Below are 25723 nucleotides of genomic sequence, written 5' to 3' on the forward strand. Positions count from 1 at the left end.
TTGCAGAGCGTAATTTATCAGGAAAGAGATCCAAAGCGTTAGTTGCAGTAGCTTCATAAAACTGAGAAATCGTTGCATTACTCTAAATTTAAAAGTTGTTCCGGTAGCACTGAAAAGACGATATTAGATGAGTGATCTTCACATTTCGTTTACTATTGCAGAGAGATACCGGCTAAATGTTAATATGTTAATATGTGCTGCGTGTAAGGTAGAAAATAGATGGTTTAGTGTGAGCTGGTTTACCAGGATTTAGAGATAGTAATCTGTTTATACTAATAATAAATATAGCAAAATAACTCTAAAATTAATATTGAGACAGTATATACAGGTCGGGTTTAAGTGGAAATACACGAAATAACAGCAACGATGTGTGTAGGTTTTTATCAATCAGGTTCATTACGTGTCTTTAATCATGTAGTGAATATACCCCAAATATAGCACAAGGATGAGAAAGCATAATACCTTTACATTGTTCAATAGAGCGTTGCAATGTAATACCAAGACAGAATGTCGGAATAGCAATTAGATGAGATGATTGCTGTAATCATGAAAAATCAGCAACGACTAGGTTTCTATCGGATGAGAAAGTATAATAACTGGCAAAGTATGACATGGCAAAGAGACAAATTGCATTAGAGATGTGAGATGGACACGAAATGTCAATCCCCATTGGTTACTTACATGTAAAACGCGGCTACATACAGCAAAGTGTGAGCTAAGCAGCTAAAGGGTATTTAAGAGTAAATTGACGTAGCTTGAAAATTCCAACGTGTAAATCGTTCCATTAATTTTGTTACTCACGAAGACGGCTTACACTGACTGTTTTCCGTTTCCACTGTTTATCGGCATAATGTATCAGTAACCATGAACATTAATAGTGATAGACAGCTTACATTAAGATATATGCATGATGTGAATGTAAAATAGTTGCATTATGTGTTATTAATGTAATCAAACTGTATTGCTATGCTTTGCTACTGCAACCACTTCTCAATCAAGTCCCACTGCTTTTCTCACATTTTGCTGCTGTTAAAAAATGTGTTGCAAGTGTTATCTGTTACAAATGGTTATCAGTGTGACAGTTAATGTGGAGAAGAAGTAATACACAAAATAGAGTCAGAAAGAGAATCCTATTGCATAGAGGTAGCGAGAGATGATTGCATTACTCTTAATGTGCAGTGTGTAAAAGGTTTTAAAAAATGGTTTTGTGTGACTTTTCCTTTAACGTAAAATTAGCTGTAGACATTATTCATTATTCAGTATTCTGTAAGTTATTATTACAATGATTTAGAGATTGTAATCTCTATAAAATAATAATAATAAGTATAGCCAAACAAATTAGGAAAATATTGAGGCAGTATATATAGGTCTAGATAAAGTGAATACACAAAAGGGATCAAGAGATAGTTGCAAAGTAATATCCTCATTAAGGCAGAATGTCGGAATAGCAATGAGATTCGATGGTTGCAACATAAAACGAAATATAAGCACAGTACATTAATTTTCTGAAGCATATGGCAGAAAGACGGCTTACACTGCTTTTCTCACATTTTGCTGCGGTAAAAAGAAATGTTTTGTCACTGTGTTTTAACTGTGACAGTTAAGGTGGAGAAAAAGAAGTAATACAGAAAATAGAGTCAAACAGTGGAAACATTTATTTGTCATGACAGCTGATACTGGTTGAGCAATAAAACTGTTTTATTAAGATGTAAGACTAGTTTTATTCTCTACATATAGGCTTTTTAGAGAGCTGTATAATATAGGCGACCAATGGGACATTTAAATGGCTTAATGTTGTAGGGAGGAAGTATCGCTGTTCAAAGGTAAGAGATTGAAAGCTTAGCTTGAAAATGGCCGAGAAATAGTTGCGTTAGTCTAAATTTAAAGGAAATGCCGGTACCAATGAGAAAGCTTATATTAGACTAGTTGATCTTTGCATTACACAATCCTATTATTTTAATTATTATTATTATTATTATTAATAAGATCAAAGTGCAGAGAGATACTCAGTTAATGTCAGAGATACTCGGTTAATGTCAGAAAAGCAATAACACTGTTTACATCGTTAGCGAGCGATAGTTACATTACTCTTAGTATGTGCAGCATGTCTGGTAGAAAATGGATGGTTTTGTGAACATTTTGCATTACCGTACAATTAGCGGTAGAACTCATCGAAGTGAATAGATGTAAGCGGATTTTGAGATAGTACTCTCTATTTCTAATAAGAAATAAAGAAAAATAAGTCAGGATGGTGTGTCAGGGCTGTCACATACTCAATGTGACAGTTGATGTGGAGAATTACAAATATGCAAAATAGAGCAAAAGAGTACATGGTTTATTTTGATGTATGTAGTTTTATTGCATGGTTGATGTGGATGATTAAAATCGTGTAGTGATCTATATTTAGCATAAGAATGAAAAGGCATAACATGGCAATGAGACAAACTCCATTAGAGATGTGAGCTAGATGAAATTATGAAATGTCTCTGTATAGCCCAAATTGTCTTGTGTTATCACTTAGCCTACCCTCTAAATTCACTAGCCTCTCTATATACACCAGCACTAGCCGGTCTTCTGCATACAATAGCCTGTCTTCGATATACACTAGCCTATGTTCTGAATACAGTAGCCCGTCTTCTGTCTTCTGTATGCCCTAGCCTTCTGTATACATTAGTCTCTCTGTATAAACTAGCATCTCTGTATACCCCAAACTGTCTTCTGTAAAAACTTGTCTCTCTTTATAGCCTGTCTAGCCTTTCTTCTGTACACACTAGCTTCTCTGTATACACTAACCAGGCTTCTATATACAATAGCTTCACTCTATGCACTAGCCTCTCTGTATAATCTAGCCTCTCTATATACCCTAGATAGTGTTCTGCATACACTAGTCTCTCCGTAGAAGCCAGCCTTTATTCTGTATTCACTAGCCTTTCTTCTGTATGCTGTAGGCTTCTATATATACTAGCTTCTCTGTACACCCCTGCATCTCTGTAATACACTAAACCCTCTGTATACCACAGCCTGTCTTCTGTATACACTAGACTGTAAAAACTAGCTAGAATACACCAGCCTGTCTTCTGTACCCACTAGACTCTCTGTATACACTACCCAGTCTTCTGTATACACTGTCAGCTTGGATGTATACCCAAGCCTGTCTTCTGTATACACTAGTCTCTCTATATGCACTGTCCTATCTGTATACACTCGACTCTCTCTATACACTAACCTCTCTATATACACTAACATCTTTGTATATACTAGCTTCTCTTTAAACTAGCCTCTCTGTGTACCCCAGCCTCATTGTTTACTCTAGCATCTCTGTATACTCAAGCCTATCTGCATACACGAGTCTGTATTCTGTATTCACTAGCCTTTCTTCTGTCTTCTATATATACTAGCTTCTCTGTACACCCTTGCATCTCTGTAAACACTGTCTGAACTAGCCAGTATTATGTATACACTCACCGACTGTATACACTAGACTCTCTGAATACACTAAACACTCTGTATACCACAGCCTGTCTTCTGTATACACTAGACTGTAAAAACTAGCTAGAATACACCAGCCTGTCTTCTTTACCCACTAGACTCTCTGTATGCACTACCCAGTCTTCTGTATACACTGTCAGCTTTGATGTATACCCAAGCCTGTCTTCTGTATACACTAGTTTCTCTATATGCACTGTCCTTTCTGTATACTCTCGACCCTCTCTATACATTAACCTCTCTATATACACTAACATCTTTGTATATACTAGCCTCTCTTTAAATTAGCCTCTCTGTGTACCCCAGCCTCACTGTTTACTCTAGCATCTCTGTATACTCAAGCCTATCTACATACATGAGTCTGTATTCTGTATTCACTAGCCTTTCTTCTGTATGCTGTAGTCTTCTATATATACCAGCTTCTCTGTACACCCTAGCACTGTAACAGTGCTAGGTTCCTGTATTACAGAAACAGAACATCAGCAATAAGGTGTATACTGTGCAGGAGGCACACAACACCCACTCTAACTTCTGCACTGCAGATGCATGTATTGCAGAAATTGAACACCAGTAATAAAGGGTAGCTTCAGGTGTGTACTGTGCAGGAGGCACATAACACCCACTGTAACAGTGCTAGGTTCCCAAGCAGTAAAGACACTGTCCCTGCCTATCGTCCTCTTTCCCTGACCACCGCAACACACTATACAAGGCCGCCGCGCTGGCGGCCTTATATAGTGTGGGGTGTGTTCTAAACCCCCTGAGCTATAATTGGCCACAGGAATCCTGCCTGTGGTGAATTGTGGCTCTCCTCACAGAGGATGTTACATCTGTTCTTATTATATAGAACCTATTATGCTCCCGGGAAGTAGCCAGATGGCAGTTCTGAGATGCCTATTTCAGGCAAGGAAACTGATTGCCCAACCCTGCTTAGCCTCCAATGTTGGCAATGACTTGTTTTTTTTCTCTTGTTTCCCAAGATGACCATGTTGGCATTTGTCAAGATGGTTGAGAGTGCCCGAAGAGATCGCCTATGGCCCCATCGCCTTGAAAGTGCCTGATCTTGTCTGATCTCGGAGGCTAAGCATTGTCGGGCCTGATTAGTAACTGGATGGGAGACCAACTGGGAATACCAGGTGCCATAGGATTCTTTTCATGTTGTTGGCGTTGACATGTTTTTTTTTTCCGCTTGTTTCCCAAGGTGATCATCTTGGCATTTGTCAAGAGGGCTGAGAGAGCCCAAAGAAATCTCCTAGGGCCACATCCCCCTGAAAGCGCCCGATCTCATCTGATCTCAGAGGCTAAGCAGGGTCCGGCCTGGATAGTACCTAATTAAAGGTGCCATAGGAATCTTTTTATATTGTTGGCTTTGACCTGTTTTTCTTTTGCTTGTTTCCCAAGGTGACCATTTTAGCATCAGTCAAGAGTTTTGAGTATGTCCCAAAGCGTTCGCCTGAGGTCACATCACCCGGAAAGGGCCCGATCTCAGAGGCTAAGCAGGGTCTGGGTCAGATGGGAGACCGCCAGGGTCTATGTTGTTGGCGTTGACCTGTTTTTTTTCACTTGTTTCCCAAGATAACCATCTTGGTATTTGTCAAGAGGGTTGAGAGTGTCTAAATAGAACACCTATGGCCACATCACCCTGAAAGCGCACAAGAGGGTTGAGAGTGCACAAAGAAATTTCCTACGGGCACAACACCCTGAAAGCGCCCAATCTCGTTTGGTCTCAGAGGCTAAGCAGGGTTGGGCCTGGTTTGTACCTGGATGGGAGACCGCCTGGGTTTTCCAGAGCCGGTCATGTCCAGAACCCTGGGGTTCTTCTGGGTCCCGAAGGCTAGTAAGGAGACAAGGCATAGTCAAAAGGGAGGACGGGGGAAGAAGAGAGTGCAAAGATGGAGAGAGAGGAGGTGGGGGGATGGCGGCGGGGAAAAAAAGAAAAATAAAGACAAAAAGGGAGGGGGGGAATGCCACCCAGGGCAGACATGGCCTACGTAGGTAAACGTTAGATGTTCAGTTGTTTTCTGGGACAGAGGCACTGCTCACCTCCCGAATGTAGTCTCGAGTACCAGTAAAATACTTCCAGGACCTCCATGTAACACTAAATGCCTCTTCAGTGTTGTGAAGGGTGGCGGTCAATTCTTCCATCCGGAGAATATGATTGACTTTGGAATACCAAAGCACCTTGGATGGGGGCTGAGGCTGCCTCCACAGTGCGGGAATGCAGGCCCAGGCGGCATTCAGGAGTTGCATCGTGAGGGTTTTTTTGTATTTTCGAACAGGCTGTTGGGTCAAGTGTAGAAGGCATGCTGCTGGGAACCCAAAAGTTCCTCAAGGCCGAGCATGCCCAGAAAAGGTGTCCCATGGTCCCCGTATCAGAATTTCACCTCCAACAAACATCCAGGATCGATCTATCCATTTTATTCAGAAGGTATGGGACTCTATACCAGCGTGAGACTATCTTGTATCCTGATTCTTGATATTGGTTTGCGATGGAAGCTTTATGTACTAAGGTCAGGATCTTCCCTATCTGTTGTGGGGTAAATGTGATGCCTAAGTCCCTCTCCCATTTGTGGATAAATGGTGGGGGTCGACTCCTCCTCCTGACTACTCAATAGGTTGTACAGGAGGGAGAGGGTGTGTCGCACAGGTTCCCTTTTGTGACAGATGGATTCATAGGGCATCAGGTCTCTAGGAGTGTAGGGGGCCCTTTGTATGGCCAGAAGAAAGTGACGAAGTTGATAAGCACTAAACAAGTCAAGCAGAGGGTCACAAAGCTCGGCAACAGTTTGCATGGTCGGGAGCCCTCCCGAGGGCCACACCTCTCCCAGACGCTGTTTCCCACCACTGTCAACTGTCGCAGTTTCTTGTTGGTAAATCCCGGTGGGAAGTCTGGATTACCTATAACCGGAGTCATTGGTGATGGCAGGGGAGCAATGTGTGTGCAGCGGAACAACCTCCGCACAACAGCCAACGTAGCTCCCACTACGGGGTGACTTCTGAGGTCTTTTGGTAGGGAGGACAGGAGCCACGGGGAGGTCAATAGGGGAATGGATCCATCCTCAATCTCCATCTCCACCCATTGCTTGTGTGGGCCATTGCAATGCCAATCAACGACTCTCGCTAGCAGAGTCACTCTGTAGTATTGTCTGAGATCTGGGAGACCCAGACCCCCCCCTTGTCCTTTGGTCTGGCAAGCAATTGCAAATGGGCTCTGGGCGGTTTGCGCACCCAAATAAAGTCCCAGAGCAGCACCTGCAGTTGTCTGAAAAAAATTGGGGGTAACCGGATCGGTAATGTCTGGAACATGTATAAGATCAGCGGGAGGGCCGTCATATTGAATGCATTACAGCGCCCGAACCAGGTCAGTGTTAAAGCATGCCAGTTTCCCAAATCAGATTTCAGTCTATCCAGGAGAGGGACAAAATTAAGCGGGTACAATTGCGCTAAATCCGCTGCGATGTCAACGCCCAGGTAACGTATAGATTTTTCAGCCCAGTAGAATGGAAAAGCGGAGCGGAGCCTCTTGGCCTCACCATCCGGGACCGATATATTCAATACAGCCGACTTGGCGCAATTGATTTCATAGTTTGATAGGCTGCCGTGTCACTGTAGAGACGCAAGTATATTGGGAAGCAAAATGTGTGGATTGGAGACGGAAAAAATTAGATCGTCAGCGTACGCCGCAATTTTGTGGTATGCCGAGGGTTTGGATATGCCAGTAATATTTGGGTCATTCCGAACGTGACACAAAAGTGGTTCCAGTGTCAGAATAAAAATTAAGGGAGACAGAGGGCACCCCTGCCTCGTCCCATTAGTGATGGGGAAAGAGTCCGAGCACCACTCGTTCACCCGTACCGCTGCCGACGGCATGGAGTAAAGCGACATTACCCAGCTCATCATGTTGAGGCCAAGACCTATATGTTCCAGGGTGGCCTGCATAAAGTGCCAGGCCACCCTGTCAAAGGCCTTCTCCGCGTCCATTGACAACATAAGCAAGGGCCTTCCCTGTACATGCGCCGCATGGATTAAATTGAGGACTCGGGCCGTATTGTCTCTAGCTTCCGACTTATTTTTATTTTTTTTGCTTGTTTCCCAAGGTGACCATCTTGGCATTTGTCAAGAGGGTTGAAAGTGCCTGAAGAGATTGCCTACGGGCACATCACCCTGAAAGCACCCGATCTCGTTTGATGTTGGAGGCTAAGAAGAGTCGGGCCTTGTTAGTACCTGGATGGGAGACCGCCTGGGAATACCAGGTGTCGTAGACTTCTTTTTATGTTGTTGGCGTTGACCTGTTTTTTTTTTCGCTTGTTTCCCAAAGTGACCATCTTGGTGTTTGTCAAGAGGGTTGAGAGTGCCTGAAGAGATTGCCTATGGCCACATCACTCTGAAAGCACCCAATCTCGTCTGATCTTGGAGGCTAAGAAGAGTCGGCCTGGTTAGTACCTGGATGGGAGACCACCTGGGAATACCAGTTATTGTAGGCTTCTTTTTATGTTGTTGGCGTTGATTCCTTTTCTTTTTTTTCGCTTGTTTCCCAAGGTGACCATCTTGGAATTTGTCAAGAGGGTTGAGAGTGCCCAAACAGATCGCTTACAGCAGCATCACCCTGAAAGAGCCCTATCTCTTCTCTTCTCTGAGGCTAAGAAGGATTGGGCCTAGTTAGTACCTGGATGGGAGATGGCGTTGGAATACCAGGTGCCGTATTCTTTTTATGTTGTTGACATTGACTTGTTTTTTTTCGCTTGTATCTCAAGGTAACTATCTTGGCATTTGTCAAGAGGGTTGAGAATGCCCAAAGAGATTGCCTATGGGCACATAACCCTGAAAGCTTCCGATCTCCTCTGATCTCAGAAGCTAAACAGGGTTGGGCCTTGCTAGTACCTGGATTGGAGACCACCTGGGAATACTAGGTGCTGTAGGCTTCCTTTTATGTTGTTGGCCTTGACCTGGTTTTTTTTTTCACTTGTCTCCCAAGGTGACCATCTTGGCGTTTGTCAAGAGGGTTGAAAGTGCCTGAAGAGATTGCCTACGGGCACATCACCCTGAAAGCACCCGATCTCGTTTGATGTTGGAGGCTAAGAAGAGTCTGGCCTTGTTAGTACCTGGATGAGAGACCGCCTGGGAATACCAGGTGTCGTAGACTTCTTTTTATGTTGTTGGCGTTGACCTGTTTTTTTTTCGCTTGTTTCCCAAAGTGACCATCTTGGTGTTTGTCAAGAGGGTTGAAAGTGCCTGAAGAGATTGCCTATGGCCACATCACTCTGAAAGCACCCAATCTCGTCTGATCTTGGAGGCTAAGAAGAATCGGGCCTGGTTAGTACCTGGATGGGAGACCACCTGGGAATACCAGTTATTGTAGGCTTCTTTTTATGTTGTTGGCGTTGATTCGTTTTTTTTTTTTTGCTTGTTTCCCAAGGGGACCATTTTGGCATTTGTCAAGAGGGTTGAGAGTGCCCAAAGAGATCGCTTACAGCAGCATCACCCTGAAAGAGCCCTATCTCTTCTCTTCTCTGAGGCTAAGAAGGGTTGGGCCTAGTTAGTACCTGGATGGGAGATGGCGTTGGAATACCAGGTGCCGTATTCTTCTTTTTATGTTATTGACATTGACCTGTTTTTTTTCGCTTGTATCTCAAGGTGACTATCTTGGCATTTGTCAAGAGGGTTGAGAATGCCCAAAGAGATTGCCTATGGGCACATAACCCTGAAAGCGCCCGATCTCCTGTGATCTCAGAAGATAAACAGGGTTGGGCCTTGCTAGTACCTGGATTGGAGAAAGGCGATCCGTAGCAGGCGTCATGACGTAGGACGCAGAGGCTGAGGGAGGGATTAGTGTGAAGCCGGCCGGAGCGGGAAGACGGTGCGCTCCACGTAACTTAGCCGGAGAGTGAGAGGCTCCGGCGTTATGCTGCGGCTCTTCTGCCCGTCACCGCTCCGGAACCCGCCCGCCTGCCAGTTAGCGCACGGGAAATAAATACAACGGCGGGACCGCTGTCTGCCTCCTCCCCCCCGCTCCCCCTCCTCCCCCCCCTCCGGTCGGATCTCCTTAGCGTCCATCGCTGCACAGAGTCCCAGCCATAGCCTAAACTCCTGCAAGCGAGTGAGAAGGGATGAGGACACACACAGGAAGAAAGAACCAGGACCAGAACCAGGAAGAGCAACGCTGAGCAGATAAGAAACTGGGCTTTCTGTAGTATTGCCATTCTATCTTGCTGTCTAACTTGGGCCAGGTTGTGTTGTATTGGGTCATGCTGGGCTATGTGGTGCTACTAGTTCTCTTACTGGGCGCTTTTAATGCATTAAGTATATACATACAAACTGCACCTTAGAGGCCGTCTTCCCCTTTTTTTTCTTGGTCATTTTAGGTCTGGAAATGTGTACTGAATTTATATGCAAAGGTTCAAATGTAGAGAAGAAGGTCTAATTTTGGTTGAAGGATCGTATTGTTCAGGCAAACTAAATAGGAGGTAAAGCGATATACACTAAAGGCTGTTAAATACTCCAGAAGTTCCTGAAAAGGGGTATACTTGTAATTGGATTCACAGTGGCAAATAAAGGGGTTGAAAAAGGGAAAACAGGAGGGCAAAGGGGAAAGTGGGGTATTTTTTTTTTTTTTATTATTATTTTTTTTTTTTTTATTGTCCTCCTTATCTCCCATATTCTCCCTATACCCCCACCAATGGCGCAGTACACCCTGGGGCCTACTAACTGGCGAGACAAACCCAAATTTATTCTACTGCTTCGATAACATACCAGATGACATAGGAGCCAATTGGTAATACAGCCTACCTCAAACCTAAAGATTAACATATTAAATAGATTATAATTATATCGGCCTGTGATTAATATCACAAAACTCAGTGCATCATAAGTCCCAGTGTGAACGGCCCACCCTCCCTAAACGCCCCTAAGGGAGTTATACAGGCCCAACAAATAAGAGGAGGAGCGGTCTGTACAGAATCAATAAGTGGACTGGGTGAAAAGTAAAGTCATAACCCCCAACTGTTCATAGAAAAGACAATAAGGGGAACCCTAAAAGGACCCAGTATACTACGCTCCTCCGTGTCAGGGGAAGACGCTAAGATAACACACGAGCGAATCAATCTAGCGTGGTGAAGGAAGATAAAATTAGTAAATCCTCTAAACAAAACGCTCGGGGGGGGGGCCTAAAACCCCAAAAAATACAGCAGCAGACTGTACAATTAAACAATATATGACCCAAGGGGGCAGCCCAAGAGGAGAGGGGTCGGAAAGGTTACCTCCGAAACCTGAGAAGAAGAAGGGACTAGATAAAAAACCCGAAAAAAACAGGGACCATTCCCGCGACGATTTTACAACTGAAAGCGAAATGGAATTAAGTAAAAACGAAGAGCATCAGGGGGAGGATCAATCCATAACACAGCGAATACTGAGAGAAATGCTCTCAAAACTCGAAGTCGCTATAAAATCGGAGATTGGTATGTTGAGATCGGACTTGGGACATTTATTAAATAGAGTGGAAGAAGTAGAGGCAAGTATGGAAAGGCAGGCCCAGGAACTAGGTATTGTAAAGAACCAAATTAAAATAGCATACCAAAATCAGAGGAAAATTTTATATCAACTTGAAGATCAAGAAAACAGGAATCACAGACAAAATCTGAGAATACGCTCGGTACCTGAAAATAAACAAGAAGACCTAAAGGAAATTATCAAAAATATATTTAACCCACTCTTGGACAGAGGAGAGGACGGATTCCCAAAGATTGAACGGGTTCACCGTATTGGCAAAATAAGGAGTGAGGGAATCATTAAGCCACGTGATATTATTGTCAGATTCAGATTTTGTGAAGACAAAGAAGAGATATGGTCAAAATTAAGGGGGAGAGTAGTACTGAAATATGCAGGGGCAGATCTACAAGTCTTTCCAGACCTTGCCTCAGAAACACTGACCAGAAAGCGGCTCCTAAAACCTCTGTTAGACCAGATGAGAACACAGAACATAAGATACAGCTGGGGGTTCCCGGCATGTCTTGTAGGATCTAAAGATGGCAGATCAGCCAGGCTGCGATTCCCAGAAGAGCTGGCTGGATTCTGTGAGAGACTGGGGATCCAGGTTCCAGCCCTACCAGGCTGGACAGACGAGGGTTGGGGGGTGTGGTGGGGGGAGGGGGGATCCCGGGGGGGGAGTTACGTGATGTGGTAAGGTGGTCTTGGCATAGGCACGGAGGGTTTACCCCCCCTACCCTCCTCTCCCTTTTATAATCTTGAGGAGGGAGGGGGGGGAGGCAAAACACTGTACCCCACCTCGGATCTAATAAGACTTAGAGATGGTCAGGATTACCGGGCCAATCAATAAGTCTAAGGCCGGATGTAGGTCAGGGGTAATGTCAGTAAAGAACCCTCCTAGGAGAGGTAAGGAAAACATGGCTAATGTAGTTGGGCCTAGTGCTGTTCAAAAAACAGGGAAAAAAAAAAAAAGAAGCTTGTCCTGATCTATTTTATCAATGGCGCTTAATTTTTTAACATATAACGTGAAAGGGTTAAACACACCCAACAAGCGGTTAAAAATTTTGAAAGAATTAAAGCATTATGAGGCGGAGGTGGTCGCCCTACAGGAAACACACATATCCCATGTCTCAAAGATTAGGCTTTACTCTAAAGATTATCCGTGTTGGTATTATGGTGACACAATAACAAATAGAGGGAGAGGGGTAGCAATTGGATTTGCAAGGAATATATTCGTTTTACCCTAGAGGCCAGAGAGACGGATCCAGAGGGAAGGTATCTCTTCTTAAAGGGAATGCTGGGTAACAAGAGATGCACATTAGTCAATATATATTCACCAAATAAAAACCCAATAAAATACCTAAGGGGCATCTTAGTTAAATTACAGAAGTTCCAAGAAGGCTATGTAGTTTTGATGGGAGATTTTAATTTCTGCCTGGAATCTAGAATTGATAGTACGTCGGGTGCACCGGGGACAAGTAACGTACAACTAAAAAAGTTAAAACATAGTCTGAACACTCTCCAGTTAGTAGATGCTTGGAGGGCCCAGCATGTGGGGATATTGGACTATACATTTTACTCCCCCGTGCACGGGACGTACTCTAGAATTGACTACATATTTGTGGAACATAGACTACTCGAAAATGTAATAGAAACTAATATTGAAATAACCTCATTATCAGACCACGCCCCCGTAAAGTTGAGAATGTCGTTCCCTGGCGTACATAGACAAATGTTCTCGTGGCAATTAAATGAAGAATTAATACAGGACAAAGAGGGGTACGAAGTAGTGCGTAAAGAATTAGAACAAGAGGTGCGCATGCGCGCGGCGCCGCGATCGGACATGCTCTGATCTGGCTCCGCATTCCTCCGGCTATTTTCAGCTATCACTAGCGAGGGGGAACGACCGGAACGCCGCCGGATCTGCAGACAGACTCCCGCGAGCGGAGGATGCAGCGGAGAGCGACGGGGAACAGATCACAGAAGCGCAAACATCCCCAGGAGCCTTGTAAGTCCCGCACCTCACAGGCCTCACAGCAGGCCAAAATGGCGCCCGGGAGGAGAGCCACTCAGAGAGGCAGCCCACAACCCCCTCGGCAGCGTCTGACACAGACTGAGTGGCAGCGAGGAGAAGAGATCACAGACAGCAGCAGGCCTAACATCCAGCGACCCCAGGTAGCACTGGACCCCACAGAAGCAGACTGTGATCCGGCCTATGCCTATTCCCCTCAAGTCATGCAGGAGGGGGAGAGGGGGGGCGCAGCGCGAGGAGGTGGACAAGCCCTGCTGACAACACTGCCCCGCTCTAGCCTTATCACCCAGGCTGAAGTCCACAGGGATCCCTTCTCATCCCAGTCCCAGGAAGAGCTTTTTTCCTCACAGAGGGGACACCCTCAATCGTCTCCCCTGTCAGACTCCCCTGAACGAGCTCTACGGTTCACAGATTCCCCAGCCTCTTCTACAGACAGGCAGATGGCCGAAATGGCTGAGGCTGTGTTGAGTCAAAATGGAGACGGGCCTGCCCAGCACCCCACCCCTACAGTTGCATACTCGGGGGACACTGTCCTGTTGGCCAGATTTTCTGCCCTGGTGCAACAAGAACTGTCCAAGGCATGTGATATAATTACAACAGGCATAAAAGACGACTTTCAAAACATTGGAGAAAGGCTAGACACCATTGAGTCTAAAATGGATGGTACGGTGAAGCGTGTGAACCAGAACTCTAGAATGATTACATCTCTCCAAGACCAACTTGACCAAGCGAACGCAAAGATTGAAGATCTGGAGAACAGATCTCGGAGATACAACTTTCGAGTACGAGGCCTCCCAGAGACGGAGACGAACTTAGAAGAATCGATCCACGCCCTGATGACGGAATTGATACCAGATATCTCCCCCCATCAGCTAGAGCTGGACAGGGTTCACAGGGCCCTGACTGCCCCAAGAGCGGATGGACTACCGCGAGATGTGATAGTCAAACCTCACTTTTACCGGATTAAAGAAAGATTAATGTTGGAAGCAAGACAGAGGGGAGACATTTCTATGGCGGGACACTCGATCCAGATTTTCGCGGACCTAGCTCCATCGACGATCCAAAAGAGGAGAACACTAAAACCGCTTCTGACTCAACTTATCGATCACCGCATCAAGTATCAATGGTCTTTTCCTTTCAGATTGACATTCGCCTACAAGGGTAAAACCCACTACTTCACTGATTTCCAGTCTGGTGAGGAATTGCTCCAGAATCTGGGTTTGCTTCCTAAGGAACCTCATGCCCCCAACACCCCTATGGACGAGAGTCGACCGGTGTCCCCCTTGTGGTCACGGCAAGGCAGGTCCAGGGCCAAGAAGTCTCAGTCGGTCACCTGACTTGTCATGGGACCTCCATACCCCAAATCGGCCCTGATGGGCCTCTTCCAAAATTGTACTTGATATGTCTCAGGGACTCGGACGCTGTCCTGTGACTCTTCAGGGTTTTTCTTGTTTTGTTTTACTATTTTTCCTTTTCTTTTTTTGGGTGTTCCCCCCCCCCCCCCTAGACGGAGCGAAGTTATGGTTCCTCTATGTGGTGATGATGGCTTTTTCTACTCCCTTTTTATATTATCCCTTCTTTTTTTTTTTTCTGGGGGGGGGGGGATGCTGTTTCACGGTTGCCTGGGGAGCTACTTTACTCCAGTTTATTCGTTTCCTTTTCCAAATAGTTTGAGGATGACGAAACCTTATGTTATGCTCCCTAATTTTACCTTGCTTTTGTTTTTTTTAGCATGCTTTGATTCCGGTGGCGGCCTGGCCTGACCCCTTCAACGGCCGTGTTTTCAGAGCCGGAGGAGGGCGCACGCCACTCGTGGTGGACTTGTTACTACACTATTAGTGGGGACAACTCCACGACAAACAAAGGGGACTTGGTGCCCCAATAGGTGCACTGTCAGACAGTGCACGGGTTACTTTTAGCTGTAACTTTAGTTACCTTTGCCATCCTTGCGGTGGCAATGAATGCGCAGTTCTACTGTTATTGTTATACTTCTAACCTTATGTCTTTCCTCTTTTCTTTACTTTCTCCAACCTCTTATTCTACGGATGTGCTCTGGTTCCGGGACTGGATCCGGCCGAGAAATCCTGACGGCCTCGGCGGGGTCCGCCTCCAGCGGCAACACAGTGAGTACAACCTGCTAAACCATCATGGCCAATAATCCACAACTGACTTATTCCATAGTGACACATAATGTACAAGGCCTTAATTCTCCGACCAAGAGAGCAAAGGCTTTTCACCAATACCATAAAATGGGGGTGGACGTTTTACTATTACAAGAGACACACTTCTCACGGAACTCAGCCCCCAAATATCTGAATGCCAGATACCCCACAGCTTACCTGTCTAGTGGACCCGATAAGAAAAGGGGGGTGGCCATATGCTTTGCGAAACGCGTCCCTTTCACTCCAACAAATGTTATAAAAGATAGGGAAGGTCGATATATTCTGGTGGTCGGGAAGATAGATGACAGCGTTGTCACCTTTCTCTCCTACTATGCCCCTAATACGGGTCAATTATCTTTCTTTCGGGCAATGTTACAGGTGGTAATGCCCCATGTAGCCGGTCATGTAGTGTTCGGGGGCGACAGCAATGCTTCCCTGGATCGGACCTTGGATAGGTCTAACCTGGGGAAGCCTATTCTGAAACACGCCCCAAAACACAGCTGCGAAATAGCTCGTTTATTGCACAGTTATGACCTCATTGACCTCTGGCGCAATGCACACCCCTCTGTTAGAGATTATACGTTTTATTCTCCAGTGCACAAAACATACTCCCGTATAGATCATTTGTTTACTCTGTCCCCTTTGTTCCCATATGTCTTGGAGTCAAAAATTATCCCTGTGGCATGGTCTGACCACTCTCTGGTCCAGGTGGTCCTAACGGGCTTATGGGCCAGACCGTGCTCGACCGCGTGGAGATTGAACGAATCCTTATTGAATGACCCATTCGTTGCTGATGAGATAGAAAAAACTTTACGTCACTATTTCCATGACAACCCCTCTGAGGATACCTCTCCCTCCATAGTGTGGGCGGCCCATAAGGCCACTGTTCGGGGCAAACTAATACAACTATCTGCCAGAATCAAACGGGAAAGGGACCGGATGATTCAGCAGCTAGAGAAGGAGCTGTTAGACATAACTCAGGCACAAAAATCCAACCCGCAAACAGATCTTAGGAGCCAGATTGACGCAGCGCGTTTGGCTCTAAATCTGAGCCTCAGAACAAGAGCGGACAAATACGTCAGATGGAATAGGCACCGGTACTATTCTCTCGGCGACAAGCCTAACACCCTACTGGCGAGGAAACTCAATCCAAGACCTTTTAATCCAGCACCCCCCAAATTGAGATTACAAAATGGCCACGCCTCCCAAAATCCTCAGCTCATCATGAAGGAATTCCACGCATTCTACTCTAAGTTGTACGATTCTCCCAATGATCTTAATGTACAGGAGGCGGAAGCATTCTTGCAGGATCTACCGCTCCCCACATTATCCAGAGATCATGTGGAGATAATGGAGTCAGAGTTTACGGAGAGGGAAATAGCGGCGGCCATTAAATCCCTGCACCCGTCAAAATCGCCGGGCCCGGATGGTCTCTCGGGCCACTATTACCGCAAATATAGCGAGATTCTGACTCCTCATATCTGCTCTTTCTACAATGAGTTACGTAGGGGCTGCCCTTTGCCTCCACACGAGAATAGGGCTTACATACATGTAATTCCCAAGCCAAACAAGGACCACGGTGATTGCACAAATTACCGGCCCATTTCTCTAATCAACGTGGACCTTAAATTAATCACCAAGATAATGGCTACACGTTTGAATGGGTTCCTAGCACACTATATTCACCCGGACCAGTCTGGGTTTGTCCCTACTAGACAAGCCCCAGATCAGACCAGACGTGTCATTGATCTTATCTCAGCATTGAATTCAGGTTGGGATGGAGGGGGACAGAGAGGAGCACTACTGGTCTCTCTCGACCTGCATAAAGCATTTGATTCTTTGTCCTGGAATTATTTATTCTTTATTTTGGGTAAATATGGATTCGGACCGAGTTTCTTGGCCACGCTTAAAATGATTTATGACACCCCCACGGCGAATCTAATGATCAAAAGTTACCAGTCACCGAACATCTACATACGCAGGGGGACCCGCCAAGGGTGCCCCCTGTCCCCCCTATTGTTTATTTTAGCTTTGGAGCCATTGGCAATTAAAATCCGGGAACATCCAGACATACTGGGTATTAAAAGCGGCGGACGGGAACATAAATGCGCTTTGTTCGCAGACGATATCTTACTGCTCCTCTCCTCCCCAGTCACCTCCTTACCTACTTTGCACGGGGTATTGCAACATTTTGCAACATTCTCAGGGTTAAAGGTAAACCACTCCAAATCTCAGGCACTTAACGTATCCCTACAACCACACATAGTCCGAGCATTACAGAGCTCTTTTCCTTTCCAATGGCAAGACAAGGCCTTACCATACTTAGGTATCACACTGACCCCTACTCTTACATCATTGTATAAACATAATTTCCCCCCACTATTTAAAAAAATCTCTGCAGATCTCAAACGATGGTCGAATAACCCTCCGTCATGGTTTGGCAGGTTGTGTTCAATCAAGATGACAGTTTTTTTTTTTTTTTTCAAATATACAATTTTTATTAAACACCAACAAAGGGATGGAATCCCAGCGATACATAGAAAATAAACATAAGTGCGAGCTGTGAAAACAAGTCGCATATCGTACATGGCATTAAACATCAGCTCAAATACAATAAAACCGTTATGTTGCAGGCCAAGTGCAAAAAACTTGTTGGCATATAAAGGTCAACCGGTTAATCTAAGTCTGAAGGTAGCTGGACTCCATCCCTACGTTTTCCATTATCTGAGAAAATTAGCGGGAAAATGGATAGAAACAGAATGTGGGGGGGGGGGGGGGGACACACAAATGGAGTGGAAGGAAAGGGAAGGAGGGGAGGTCAAAGACAGGCCAAAAGCAGCCAGGGCGAGTGTGGGAACAATCAGTGTATCTAGGTCTGCAGAGATGGAGACTGTGCATGCTTGGTTAGGAAGTCAGCAGTTCAATCCCTTCATCCGAATAGATGAAGATTTTCCATTGCGTCCAGGTTTCCAAATACTTCTCATGTTTGTGTTGTGCCGTAAGGACCAGATCTTCCAGCTTACCGACCTCCTCCACCCTCCTCAGCCAGTCTACCACAGAGGGGGGGCAAGTTTGTTTCCAACGTAGGGGTATGCAGGCCTTTGCCGCATTGAGCAAATGGCGGGTCAGCGATCTTTTATATTTTTTGAGTGGGACTTCGGTCAAATGAAGAAGGAAGAAAGCCGCATCCTCTGGTATTTCGTATTCCGTGAACTTTTGAGTGATGCGCCTAACCTCCCTCCAAAAACCCTGCAGGCTGGGACAGGACCAGAACACATGAAGCAAAGTGCCCTCCTCCCTCCCACACCGCCAACAGCGGTCTGAGGTGTCTGGGAAACACTTGGCCAGTCTAGAGGGTGTGAGGTACCAGCGCGTCATGATTTTGTAGTTTGTTTCCTGTATTCTGGTACATGTGGATGTTTGGAGGGCGCAGCTGATAATCTTCTGTTTTTGTGCCTCTGAGAACGTGCGGTTGAGGTCCCTTTCCCACCCAGCAAGATAGGTCAGCTGTGGAGGCGACGAGGCGTTGCTCAGCATGGAATACATGGTGGACAGGGTTTTTGATATTGAGTCATTATGCAAGCACAACGCCTCATATGCCGTCGGTGGTCTGGTGAAGCCTCTAGGATTGGGTAGCGAGTGGAGAAAATGATGTAATCGTATCGCCTTCCAGAAAGGAAGTTGGAATCTCCCCGTCACAGCAGTCAGTTCCGCTATGGAGGGCCAACGCCCGTCTATCACGAAGGCCGAGGCGTAGTCTAGACCAGCCTCCCTCAAAGTACCGTACTCATGAGGCTCCATTCCCGGCGGGAACTCCGGGTTGCCCAACACCGGATATAGTGGAGAATAAGCTGATGTAAGGGAAAGCCGAAAGGCGCACTGACGGCTGTGTCGCAGGGTGGTGCCTATAAGGGGATGATTCCTCAACTCCCCAGAAATGGAATCATAACACCAAAGCGTGTTTTGTAGCAAGAGGTTCGTTTGGGCCTGCTCAATACCCACCCAGAGCTTGGAGCGCCCATTGCACCTCCAGTCCAGAATGCGGCCCAAGTGAGAGGCTAGGTAATATCGCCTGACGTCCGGTAGCGCCAGACCCCCCTGTCTTTTCGGAAGGGAAATATAGGACCTGCTGATACGGGGCTTTTTATTCGCCCAGACAAAACGGGCGAACATCGTGTGGACTTGCTTGAAAAAGGACAGAGGTATATGAATAGGGAGAGCCTGAAGGAGATACAAAAATTTAGGTAGAATGCACATCTTTAGTAGGTTGCACCTGCCAAACCAGGAGTGTAAACCACTGTTCCATCTCTCCAACAAGACTCGAGCCTTCGTCAGGACAGATGGGAAGTTTAAAGCAAAAGTACGCCTAACATCTGGTGGGATGAGAGTTCCTAAATATTTCAACGCCTCACTCGTCCATTTAAAGCGAAAGTGCGTTTGCATGGCGAGCGCAGCTTGCGGAGGCACGGCAATTCCCATGGCAACCGACTTGGAAAAATTAATCTTTAAATTTGATAGACCACCGTATACGCCAAATTCCTTAAGAAGGTTGGGGAGGGAGATTGTGGGGTTGGACAAAATAAACAGCAGATCATCTGCGTAAGCCGCGATCTTACAGTGTATGTCCCCAACTACAAGGCCTTGAATGTCCGCACTCAGTCGCACCGTACACAGAAAAGGCTCCAGCGAAAGGGCAAAGAGCAGAGGTGATAAGGGACACCCCTGTCTCGTGCCATTAGCAATAGCGAAGGGCGATGAGAGAATACCATTCGCCTTCACTTGCGCAGTGGGGTTCGAGTAAATTTGTCGTATCCAATTGAACATTCTATCTCCGAGACCTATATGTCTGAGCACCGCGAGCATAAACTCCCAATGAACCCTGTCAAACGCCTTTTCAGCGTCCGTGCTCAGGAATACACAGGGAGAGCTCCTTCTATTGGCCACGTGGAGGAGGTTGAAGACTCTTATCGTGTTATCTCGGGCTTCCCTGTTGGGTATGAAACCCACTTGGTCCTGATGCACTAAAGACTGGAGGTGGCGCGCCAAGCGCGATGCCAGAATTTTGGAAAACAACTTCAGGTCCACATTCAGTAGAGAGATGGGTCTATAACTACCACATTGTGTCAGGTCTTTATCCTCCTTGGGAATCAAGGATATATGGGCCTTCAGCATTTCCCTAGGGAAGAGCACCCCCGACCCAAGTGCATTAAAGAAGGATATCATGTGCGGGCCCAGGATGTGGAGGAAGGTCTTGTAGTACGATAGCGGATACCCGTCTGGACCTGGAGCTTTGCCAGGCTTCATATGTCCGACTGCAGTACGGAGCTCCTCCATAGTGATAGGCGCTTCCAGTTCTTCCCTTATGTCTGCCGACAGGGATGGCATTTGAGAATTCGTGATGTAGTCAACTATATCGGCGTGGGAGGGTTGGTTACACGTCAAATTATATAATTTAGAGTAAAATTGCCCAAACTCGCCAGAAATCTGCTTAGGAAGGGTGACTCTTTGGCCGTCCGGGTTAGTAATGTAGGGGATGTAGGAAGCTTGTTTCTGTTCCCGTACCGCTCTCGCTAGGGTTTTACCGCATTTGTCGCCAGACACATAGGCAGTCTGTCGGCAGCGCTGGAGTGCCGCTTTAGCTCTGTAGTACAGCAGGTCAGTTATTTGCCTACGGACCGACCCTAGCTCAGATTCAAGTGACCGAGAGGGGGCATGTTTATGGCGTGCTTCCAATGAGGACATGGTGGCCAGCAACCTGGTCAACTGTTCTGATCGCTCCCTCTTTAGTCGTGAACCATGGCTGATTAGTATCCCCCTGACGACCACCTTGTGCGCTTCCCATAAGATGCCCAAGTCGCAGTCCGAGGTGGCGTTCTCCTGAAAATACAAGGACATTGCCCTTGAAACTTCAGCCACAAGCTCAGGGACTTGGATAAGGCCCTCGTTCAGCCGCCAAAATCTAGAGTCCGCCCTATGGTTCCCTGTCAGTATGTATTCTAAGGTAATGGGGGCATGGTCCGACCATGTAATATGGCCAATGGAGGCGTTTTTTACCGCGTGCAGTTGATCATGAGGTATCAGGAAGTAATCAATCCTAGAGTACAATTTGTGGGTGTGCGAGTAAAACGTGTAGTCACGTTCGCCAGAGTGCGTTAAGCGCCATACATCCACCAATTGGGCCTTGTGTAGGGAATTCGTTATGCGTTTTCTATGTAGTGGGGGAATTGAAGAGAGTCCCGAGGACGTGTCCGAAGCGGGAATCAGCGGGGCATTAAAGTCCCCCCCAAGGATCAGCTGACCCGTAGTAAAATCTCCAAGTTTATCTAGGGCCCTCGCTATAAAGGCACCCTGATGTTCGTTTGGCGCGTAAACGGAGGCTAGTGTAAGAGGGGTAGTTCCCACTAAACCTTTGATGAACATAAAGCGACCCTCCGGGTCTCCTAATACTGCTTGGCATTGCCAGGGGAGACTAGTTGATATGAGGATGGAGACCCCTCTAGACTTGGCAGAGGGATTAGTGGACTGATAAGCAGTCTGAAAGAATCTGTTTTTAAGGATCGGGTACTTCTCTTGTTTAAAATGCGTTTCCTGGATAAAGGCAATGTCCGCGTGTGCTTGGCGGAGGTCATTTAACAAGACACGTCTCTTCTCTGGGATATTCAGACCCTTAGCATTTATTGATACAATTTTTATGGAGTCCATCGCCCTGGCTACTCGAGAGCAACAAAAAGGGGGGGAGAAAAAAAAAAAAAGGAGAGGGGGGGGGGAGAGAGAAAGGGTCAAGGAAAAGGGGGGGAGGGGGACAAGGAATGAGGTAAAGAAGTGGAAAAGAGAAAGTGAAGGTGTAGCAGAGAATATAGATAAGAAAAGAGAAGCGACACAGAATAGTGCCGCTAAAAAGGGTATTTCTAAAATAGCCTAAACGGCTGGAGTGCTCCCTAGGGGTTCCCCCAGGTATGAGGCACCGTCCTATGTGGGGGAGTAGCGGGACAAAACCGGGAGATGTACCCGTGTCCATTCCCACCCACCCCCGGCACAGCCTGTTGGGTAACGGCAAAGGAATGAGTAAAAGAGTTAATCTGGGTAACGGTAACAAGAACGAGATCGAAACCGGCGCAGGGCGCCTCCCCCCGCAGAACAGTTTAACGGCCCGGGCGGAAACAACCTTGGAAACATGGTTAAACAGTGAGTACTAGACATGCATCTACTATAACCTGGGCAGGTATTATAAAAAAAGGAAAAAGAATAATAATATACCAACAGATCCACCCACAACAAGCATGGTTAAAGTCAGCTCAGGACCTCCCAGCCCCCCCCCCCCGCCCAACACTCGGGAGCGCAGCTCCCACCCACCCCCCAATTAACGTACGCCACGGTCCACACATGAAGGCGGGGGGTGCAGAAACCATTCCCCAGCTACCAAACTATAGTGGACCGGCCCCCCGGGGATCCTCTGCGTAGCCCCCTACTCCATAACATACCGTAGCGTCCCCACTCACCCCCCCCCCCCCACCCACAACCAAACAACAAAGGAAAAAGAAAAAAAAAAAAAAAAATAGTAGTTCAGCCCATAAGTCATATCCGGGGGCAACAGCTGTAAAAAGAAGAAAGAAAAAAAAAAAAAAAAAAAAAAAAAAGAGGGGGATACTGGATGATGCCTGTAGCTGCATGCATCATCCCATCCTGGTATAACCACTTCATCCATGGATATCCTACAGTCAGAAAGCAGTTAATACTCTTCTATGTACCATGTCTCTTTCATCGCTTGCTACAAAGATGCATTTAAGTGCTCAACCAGGGTCTTCATTACCTGAAATCCAAAAAAAAAAAAAAAAAAAAAAAGGGGGGGGGGGGGGAAGAGGGGGGGGGGGAGGAAGGGGGGGGGGGGGGGAGGAAGGGGGGGGGGGGGGAGGAAGGGACACTCATGCAGGGGCCAGGCCCGGGAAGACGCCACGATCCCCAAAAAATTTGTCTGGCAAGAAACTCAATGCTGAGGGGCAAAGGCAGGCAGTGGGGGGGGGGAGGCAGGGCGGCCAGGAGGTGCAACAGCAATAGCAGTGGCTCAAAGCCTACTCACGTATGGCGTCCCGGGATCTCGAACGGCGCCTTCCCCTGCCGCGGAGCCGGCGAGGTGACAGGGGACCACGGTTGGCCGTCGGTCCCGATCTGCTCAGTTGTCGTGGGAGTAGCTGCAGCCAATCAGGTACTGGAACCGGATCTGTGCCCAAAAAAAGAAACAGGGCTGGCAGGTCTGCGGGCGTCTGCAGAATGAATGAGCCAGTGTCCTTGCGGAAGATCACTGAAAGTGGGTAACCCCAGCGATATGTTGCTCCATGCTCCTTGGCCAGCTCCAGGATAGGTCGGAGGATAGCTCTACGTCTAAGGGTGGCCCTGGATAGGTCTTGTAGAATCTTGATCGGAGAACCCTGTATCTCCGTGTCTCCACGCTCCCATGCTCTCCGCAGGACTTCCTCCTTCTGCGTGAACCGGTGCATTCTGCATATGATATCCCGCGGTCTGCCCGGGTCTGCGGACCTAGGGCCCAGGGCTCTATGGGCTCTATCCAGAATGACCTCTGCAGAGGGGTCCCCCAGTATGTCCCGGAATATACACGTGACCGTGTCACTCACCTGCTCCACCCCAGCTGCCTCAGGGACTCCCCGGAGCCGCAAGTTGTTGCGGCGGCTCCGGTCTTCAATGTCCTCGAGGTGGAGCTGTAGCGACACCGCTGTGTCCCGGTGATGGCCGCGGTCCCGTTCGAGTGTTGCCACTCGTGCCTCCAGGGTGCTCAGAGAGGACTCCCCGGTGGTAACCCGCTCCGCCAGAGTGGAAACCTCGCTCCTGACCTCCTGGATGTCCCTCCTGTGCGTCTCCTCGAGCCGGAGGATCAGGGCCTCGATTGCGGACTGAGTGGGAAGGGCCTGCAGCATCTCCCGAATATCCTGGTCCAGCGGAGAAGCCTCCGAGTGCTGTGAGCCTGCCATCTCCACCTCCCGGGGTAGGTCCTCGGGTGGGCTGGGTGATGACCGCTCCACGGGTTCCCAGTCTGCAGGCTCCGCTACTATGTTACGCTGGGCCGTGCAGGGCCCTAAGCCTCGAGGCGCCGCGGCCTTGGTGCCGGGGGATATCTCCTGAAGCCGCCGAAAGTAATGCTGGATTGCGCCCAAATTTTTGCTGGAAGGGGTGTTCCGGGTAATTGCTCTCGTCCTGTACCGCTTTTGTGAGCTCATGCCGATATGGGGAGCTAATGTTAGCCGGGAGGTGAGGGTTCAGGCCGGGAGCTCTCCAAAAGTACAACCTCACTCAGCCATGTCCAGGCCACGCCCCCCAAGATGACAGTTTTACCTAAAGTACTCTACCTATTCAGGTCTCTACCGATCTCTATTGATAGGCGAGAACTCCAGAGGTTCCAGAGTAAGCTGCTGGACTATATATGGGAGCACAGAAGGCCCAGGGTGAATAGACAGACGATGTATACACCGAAGGCGAAGGGTGGCCTGGGCATGCCGGATTTGCTTAAATACCACCAGGCGGCACTAATTTCACAATTAATTTGGTTCCATACCTATCGAGACAGACCGCTCTGGATGCTGTTGGAATCCTCTTAATTTCCAGGAAAAGAAATTAGCCACTTAATGTGGTTGAGGGCAAAAGACAGGCCTAAGGTGATGTGCCCGACTTTGTCCCTCTCTCTAAATTTGTGGGATAGGCTAGCTACTACCCACAACTTCAGATCCGGACATGTCCCACTAGCCCCTTTGCTTAATAATCCCATGTTCGCCCCGGGTCTCCGCCCCCAAGATTTTTCATGGTGGACCAACAAAGGTTTACTACGTATAGCAGACTTATGTGACCATAGGGGGGCTCTGTCGCGAACATCCCTACATGAAAGGTATCAGCTCCCGAGGTCGGAATTCTACCGCTATACTCAAATAGCGCACTTTTTGGCGACATTAAGTCGCATCTCTGCACTCACTGCATACACCCCGATGGAGACTATTTGTAGGACACACGACAACCTCACGGGCCACATATCTCTACTATACAATATTTTATTCCCCCCTTCTAAGAAATTGCCTTATATGGAGAAATGGGAAGGGGATATGCATACCACCTTGAAGATGGAAGAGTGGAACAAAATAATACAAGGTGCATCTAAATCTTTTATTAACACTTCCTTGATTGAAGCAAACTATAAGGTGCTGATGAGGTGGTATATGGTCCCAGCTCGACTGGCCACCTTCGCCCCTGGGGTGTCCCCGAGGTGCTTTAGGGGCTGTAATGCGGATGGTACCATGTATCATATATGGTGGTCGTGCCCGAAGGTGCGGCGGTTTTGGATCCGCACGTACAATTTTATATATTCTTTGAGCCGTGTGAACCTCCGCAAATCGCCCCTGCATGCGCTGCTGGGACGCCCCGTAGAAGGGGCTTCAAAGCCAATGAGCAAGCTTATAGCTTTTATCTTTGTGGCAGCGAGGATCTCCATAGCCAAATCGTGGAGATCACCAATTGTCCTGTTTTACCTACTTAAAACAAAATTGTCCTGGATAATGGTGAATGA

The 25723-nt window shown here is 47.2% G+C and overlaps 5 pseudogenes; all 5 read left to right on the forward strand.

Annotated features, from left to right (window-relative positions):
• Positions 1–4512: 4512 nt before the first annotated feature.
• LOC143936877 (5S ribosomal RNA) lies at positions 4513–4631 on the forward strand (annotated as a pseudogene).
• A 2998-nt stretch (positions 4632–7629) lies between these two features.
• LOC143936760 (5S ribosomal RNA) lies at positions 7630–7748 on the forward strand (annotated as a pseudogene).
• Positions 7749–7849: 101 nt separating this feature from the next.
• LOC143937665 (5S ribosomal RNA) lies at positions 7850–7967 on the forward strand (annotated as a pseudogene).
• A 319-nt stretch (positions 7968–8286) lies between these two features.
• Positions 8287–8405, forward strand: LOC143936747 (5S ribosomal RNA; annotated as a pseudogene).
• A 321-nt stretch (positions 8406–8726) lies between these two features.
• Positions 8727–8845, forward strand: LOC143937378 (5S ribosomal RNA; annotated as a pseudogene).
• Positions 8846–25723: the final 16878 nt, after the last annotated feature.

This window comes from Lithobates pipiens, unplaced genomic scaffold (genome assembly GCF_037356315.1).
Source record: "Lithobates pipiens isolate NorthernLeopardFrog02 unplaced genomic scaffold, aLitPip1_a1.2 Scaffold_28, whole genome shotgun sequence".
NCBI classification, from domain to species: Eukaryota; Metazoa; Chordata; class Amphibia; order Anura; family Ranidae; genus Lithobates; species Lithobates pipiens.